Source organism: Octodon degus, unplaced genomic scaffold, assembly GCF_000260255.1.
Source record: "Octodon degus isolate 3935 unplaced genomic scaffold, OctDeg1.0 scaffold00078, whole genome shotgun sequence".
NCBI classification, from domain to species: domain Eukaryota; kingdom Metazoa; phylum Chordata; class Mammalia; order Rodentia; family Octodontidae; genus Octodon; species Octodon degus.
This window is the reverse complement of record NW_004524654.1, coordinates 10,511,576-10,519,000: the sequence shown is the minus strand read 5'-3', so window position 1 is coordinate 10,519,000 and position 7,425 is coordinate 10,511,576.

The window sequence follows — 7,425 nt, the reverse complement described above, 5'->3', positions numbered from 1 at the left end:
TGTCTCTCTCTCTGTCTCTCGCTCTCTCTTGTTTACAGAACAAATAACATACAGTTTTCTACAGAACTGCACTGAGTGATGCAGGGAACAGGAGTGACTGACTCCAGGTCTCAGCTGCTGCCTTAGCAATCCACCCTAGTGGGTGTCCATGCCTCCCTCTCACAGCCTGTTCCCATGTACTAGTAGGCCTGACACTGTGACTGAGGCAGGTCTGGTTTCGGGAGGCAGGATCTTCTGGCCGGTGGAGCGATCACTAGCACTGCATGACAGCCTTGCCATACTTTTCTTTAGAAATGCGCGGTGATTTAAAATTTTTCCACTCTATCTCCCTTCTTCCTGCACTCTAGATCAGATTTGCATCAAGATCTGAGCACCCTCCCAGCCTCTCCTTTCTTGCTTCTCACTTTTCCTTCACGGGGAGAAACTACTCAACGTTGTGCACATTGAGTCCCGTCTTGGCCTCCACTTTTTGTGGGATCTTAAAATTAATGTTGTGGTCATATAATACAACTCATTTTTTCCACTTTTACTATATGCCAAGGAATGTGCTGCTGCTTTGCCTCATTTAATTCTCTCAAATCTCAAGAGAGAAGAATTACATTTACTTTACAAGAGTAAACGTAGTCTCTTTGAAGGATAAAATAATCCATACGGTACTAGATTGCAGAGTTACTCTGCGGAGGTTGTTCTCCTCTACTCTAGAGCTCATGGTGTCTCCCTCTAAACTAGAGCCCTTTGAAGCACATGGAATAGCTGCTTCCCTCCAAATCCTATTAATAATAGTCAGTGGGTTGGGCTGTTTTCTCTTAAATGGGAACATGATTGAAAAATAAAAGAACTGATGTAAGCTGGTATTCTACTTGGGTTTGTGTTGGGATTCTGTGACCTAAAGTTCTTATTTTTACGCTGGGAAGGTTTGGGAATTGAGATGCAGAGGGTCAGGGTTGCTCTGGGGAGCTTACTATCCAAAAGTGTCTGCATTTCTGTGGACCAGACATCTCCTCATTTTCCCCAGTAAACCTCTGCCTCCGGGAGTGAGAGAGCCAACCGGCTTCTAGCTGGCACATTCCTCCCACCACCTGTGACTCCAGTATTGTTAGTGAAGCCATGGGTCAGAGCTGAGTTCTTTTTAAGAAAATGAGAAAAATAAATGTTCCTCTTTCAAGGTTTCTGTTTGGCAATGTTTGCTAGACAAAGTAGAATTTTCACTGCACAAGTCCTTAGCTCAAGAGCTCCACTCAGTCAGCAGTTATTTTATGTGCTTTTTATCCAGCCTTTCTCAAGTTGAAAAAGGAAAAGGAGAAATTTATCCACTCAAAGTGAGCTTTTTGCTAAACTTGTGTCTTTCCCTTGTTTGTCATGTTAATTGCATCCTAAACAAGCCCTTTTCAGAGAATTCCTCAACTCTAAAGTCTTATCAGATGTACAATGGCTTTTAAAGTACTCTGGTTTTTATGTAATAAAATGAATTTGGTATTATATTTACCTCTAAATAAATGCTTATTTTGCTCCTCTGTGTACCTGCTCATTCATATACTTATCTACCTGTTGTGGTGAGATATTTAATCTGTGATTCCTTTGTTCTTTATGTATATGGTACAGATAATAGTATTTCTTTTTGCAGTTATTATGTAGAACGTACTCCATGCCAGGAATTTCACCTACATTAATTATTGTTGAGCAAATAGCTCTGCCCATACATTTGACAAAAGTATCATAGTTATATTCAGTCAACTGTAAAAAAAAAAAAAGGAAGAATGCATTTGAAGGCTCTTGGGCTGGAGAAAATTTGTGGGCTCAGACACCTTCACAAGGCAGTCTCCTCAGGAATGGTAGAATCTAAGGGTTCTCAACTGAATGGACATAACAGATGCTCAGTGAATATCACAAAAGTTTAAGGAAATAAGGTACCAGGAATTCAGTATGTGCTAAGGTTGGTCCTCCAAAGTAAAAACATTGAGTCCTCACAATTGAAAGTTACTTCTTCAACTTACTTCTTGTTAACTATTATTTAAGCATTACTGAAGTTCCCCTTACCACCAAACATAAGTTTTCATATTACAACAACACTTGAGAGTTTCAGCAATAAAAAGAAACTAAAATAATTTTATGGCAGAAATGGGGTGGTAATGATTATTTTTTCACCTTGCGAAAACTTCCTGCTTATCTAAACTTATAGGGGCTGGCCTGATAATTCAGTGGATTGAAGTGCCTGCAAGGGCAGAGTGCAATGGCCAGGGTTCGATCCCTGGTGTGCCCTGCCAGCCTCATGCCAGAGGCATGCTGAGATGGAGACTGATACTAGGCATGGTGGCGCATGCCTGTAATCCCAGAGCTTGGGAGGCTGAAAACAGGAGGATCATTACGAGTCTGATCTGTGTAGCATGACCTTGTATACCCAATACTAAATATATAAAAATAAAATAAATAAATAAACTTAGACCATGCACACCTTTCAGTATGGTCTACCAGCTTTTAAATTTTAACAACTGAAACAGTACCAGTGGACATGTAAGGTTTGTCCAGAGAACTCAAAATTTAAGAGTCAAGATGGTAGCCCAACTTTTTTCAGGATAAATTCATCGTGTGATGTGAAGAACAAGGACATCGTTTGTTATGTTAACTTTGGTAATTGACTCGAACATAGAATCAACATATTTGTTTTAAAGAAGTAAACTCATTTTGGAGGGAGAAATGTTGATGTGGGTCCTACATTGATGATGATGGTTCATGTCACTGTGATGCTAGAGCAATGTATAAGATATGACTGAAAAATGCAGCGTGTAAATTTTAAAAATAATTCTAGTAACATTTATTTCTATTAATTTCCTTGAAAATATTCCTTCTTGCTTCAAATGGTTATCACATAATTCTTATCTCTGTCTGAAGATGTTCTGAAAGTCCTCTTTCATGAGTGTCTTTAGTTATGCTTCCTTAATGTACTCAATCATTTACCATTCTTGCTCATTTTAAGATGTGGAAGAGCCAGAAGTTAGGCAATGCCAGATTCAGTGAATAAGGTGAATGAAGACACACCACAATTTTTTTTTTGTACCAGAAATTGAACTCAGGTTCTTGTGCTCACCAGGCAGGCAGCGTGAGCAATGTTTTTACTTAAGGAAATCACCTTAAATACTATGAATGGATTGAGGGCATCAAGGCAGCCATGAAAAGACACTCAGGAAAGGAGATTCTTGAGCTACTTCAGGAAGTAGGATGAGTGTGTTCACAGCAAAAGAGAATATATTGAGGGGAACTAACTCCAGTGTGCCTTCACTGCAATAGTTCTTTATTTCCATCGAAACATTTACCTTATTGTGTCATCACATCTCATATAATGGGATCTAAAATTAGATGTATATCTATACTAGAACCATCTTCACTGAACTGGGTAAAGCTTAGTTGATTACTCTTATACAAAAGGAAATGTGATCAAACCCAAGACTTGCTTAGCAATGAGAATAGTGATTAAACAAAAACTTGTGGAGTCGTTGGCTAAACTTTGGTATGGATAAAGGGAAAGTCTATGATAGAAACAAATTTGTTGTTCTTATGGTCACTATTACATTATAATTGTGCTTTATAGCATTTGTATGTCTGCATCTATTGTACTCCCTACTACTAGATCATCAATCAGGTCATCGTTATTCATTAAGCAAAACAGGTTTAGCTGAAATAGCACAAAACTTGTTTTGTTCTGAACAGTAGAAATAGAAAAAAAGAAAACAAACATTGCTAGTCTGAGGAAGACTACTAGTTGCAACTGTGCAATTTCATTAAGAATTAAACTTTTATGTGTTAATGCAATAGTCTTCAAAGTGAGGTATTGAGGGAGTGGAAAATTTCTATTTGATAATATTAGAATATTAGATAATATTAGAACACATACTTCAAAATGAAAACTTACATTTAATATTTTTTTTTCCAGAACAGGGGCTTGAACTCAGGCCCTTGCGCTTGCCAGGGAAGCACTTATTCCACTGAGCCATCTCCTCAGCCTACATTTAATATTGAATATGTGGATTACATATAAATCATTTTTCATAAATATAGGCTAAAATATTTTAGAATAGGTAAATAGTGGCTTGAAAACAACTATTATATCATCCAGGACTTTTTACTCATTGAATATTAGTAAAAATACTGTTGAATGAAAGACCTATATTCAGGTTAGCAAATCTTACCATCCCAGATACACTAAGCCTTCCTCATATCCACTTGTGCTATTTCAGCTACTTGTTATCTCAGTGGTCATCTTGCTCAATGACCCATATAACCTAGTTCTTCTCTCACCCTACCCCTTATTTTCCAATTGAGAGCTCTTAGTTCAGCTATTGAATTGAACAGAACTGAATTATCTCCCTTGATTTTATTTCAGACAATATTTTTATGAGCCAATATCATGCAGATTCACCTGGGCTTCCAAGTGTGCACACTATAAGCCTGGTGGGAGCTACACATTTCCCATTGGCCTTCATATCAATGACTACATCAAGACAACCTTTATAGGTCACTCAAAACTAGAAAATGGAGTCAAGGTTTAATTTTTAATCCACTCCATTCAAAGCTCTTGCCCTGTCAGATAAGAAAGTGAGGGTCTATTTTGAGGTGATACAGCAAAGTTTCTTGGCCTCATTATTGTAGACATTTGGGGCCAGAGATGCTTTACTGTTGTGGGGCTGCTCAATGCACTGTAAGGTGCTTAGAATCATCTCATAGCATTCACTAAACATCAGCAGCAGCCCCATTCTCTCTCTGACTTGTGATGATCATAAGTGTGTCTGGATTTTGCTAAATGTTCCCAGGGGAATGCAACTGTCCCTAGTGGAAAATCACTGGCTAGGATAAAATAGTAACAGACATTTTTAAAAAAAGTGTAGTTCAACAAAAATGGATTAACTTTGCAATTGTGTTCAAAAAATCATGTGAATATCAGAAATGTAAAAAATCAAAAGCGATTTATTTGAAAAGTTAGTGTCAATTCTTTAAGTCCAATCCACCATGCTAATCACAGTAGTTTAGAATTGTAATTAATAACTGGAAGTTTACTTTTATTTGTTCTTATTTTCCCATGGGGTATAGAGATTTTGAGGAGCCATATAGGAAGTGTTACAAAGGTAAGTCAGAGGATCTAGAGATGAAAGAGCAAACTGGTCAGGGATGATTAAGAACATGTTTTCTAAATAAATAAATCAAGGCCACTAGGAAATTCTGTAGCTAATGATACTGGGAGTGCCCAAAATCATCCAATGAAAGGCAGTGTAGTAAAAGAAGATGACCTCTCACATCTCAATATTAAAATTTGGCTCAATATCACTTTCAGGGCATATTAGTAGAGTGCATGTTTTCAAGGCAAATCAGGTAATTTTACTAAGAAAGTTTCCCCCAGATTTGATTCGTGAAGTATTTAAATCTTCAAATATAAATATGATGAAGAAAAGATTAAATTACATGTGAGTAGAAAATAGAAATAGATCTGGTGACCCATATGTTGCTCATTTCCCTTGAGAATACACAGAGAAACAATACACCCATCCCACAGGGTTAGCTGCTCATTTTCTGGATTTATGTCCAATGGGGAGTTATTAGTAATCCAAGATATCTGAAGAGCAACTTAGGTCAGAACTGTCAATTAGAAGGAGAAATTATGAACAAAATTAGGATTTCAGAGACCTAGATCTTTTGGCAGATACCTAGGTCCTGAAGCCCTTTGAAATCAGAATATAGTACAATGACCCTCTGGGGTAAACCTTCCCATTAAATTTGCGATTCTTCACTATTTTATAGGGCGCAAATGAATTAAGACTTTTTTGTAAAATAGTTTTTCTTCCTGTATGGCCTAAATTCTAACTCTAGTTCTGTGGACTGCAAATGCAAAGGCACATGTTCTGTGGCAAGTGACATCAATAATCTGTTTCTGAAATTTAAAAAAAAAAAACTGGCTATAGTTTATTTGTTGTTGCTGTGTATTACACATATAACTAAATAATTTAGTGAATAGAAATTGTTTTTCAAAGAAATGTTCCTGTGCGTATGTCAAAGCACGTGTATCCTGATGAAAAGATATAATAAGACAGAGATTTGTGGATATTGCAAGTGTAAAGAATATAGATTTACAATTATTCTGTATATAGATATATAACATATTGGTTATTTATAGAAACTGGATGCATAGATTTCAAATCTTTTGAAATTTAACTTTTGAAAAAGTAGGGGGTTGTTATCACCAGTTTGTGAGACAAAGTCAAAATGAATTTTAGGAACTGCTTACAATGTACTCTGTGTCATTTGAAATTTTTAGGAAGCCTATTAAAAAGCTTATCTTTTTCTTTTTCTTTTTTTCAAGCTACAGAATATCCCAAGCATCGTTTCTCTAATGCATTGGCATGTCAAATCTGTATAAACAAGTATGAATGTTAAAAAAGTAAAGAATACTAATCAAGAGACACAAGACATACACTGCTTAATAAATCTTGCCTTCAATTTATTTGTCTAGTATTACAAAGGCAGAAGAGATATCAATTAATATAGGCAAAGAGGAACCATAATTTATAATTAACTGGCAAGTGGTTTGTAACAAACAGCAGCACTGAGTCTAATAGCCGGTAGAAAAATAACTAGTGTTGATTTGTCCCTCGGCAAATTAATAGAGTGCTTATCAATGACAAGGTTACATAAAACTGCTAAATAAATAATCATCAGTGAGTTCAAGTGAAGCAGATCTTTAACAAGCTTAATCTGAACCTCTTGACATCTGTAGACTACGAGGAGATTAAATGGTAAGAAAGAGAAGATACACTAAGCACACGGTAAGCCTGCTCAGGAACTGTACAAGATCATGTTCTCGTGTAATGAGAAATAGAGAAACATTTTACTGTAAAATTACATTGAAAAATGATTTTCATTATAATTAGAATGAAAATTATAAAAGATATATCAAGGAAATGCTGAATTGGGATTCACCAGATGAGAATTTCACTACATTTCTTAACAATGAAAACATACAATTTTAGTCATTTTTGATATATTTTTGCTCATTTGCTTCACTTTTATTACTCACCTTTGTACATGCCAGGCATTCCGACTCGTATGTCACTGCAGCTGCACCCAGGAGCTTACTTTCGGTTATTATGGATCCACGAGAGAGGAAAATTAATCAAAGCCCTCCAGTAAGTGGACATTTCCACTCTGCCTCCCTTCTTAACCACCTCCAACTATTTATGTAGGTTCTGAGCTTCCTGATGCATGTGTTGTGACTCAGGTTTTGTATTCTGATCCATTTACCTGTGAATAGATCTGTATGATACCTCAGTTCTTGTCTTTAAAATTTACCCTTTTTTAGAGGCTTATCAATATTATCATGCCATTTAATTTTTCTTAGTCATATTTTTGCCGGTAAATAAATTCAACAATAATATATATTAT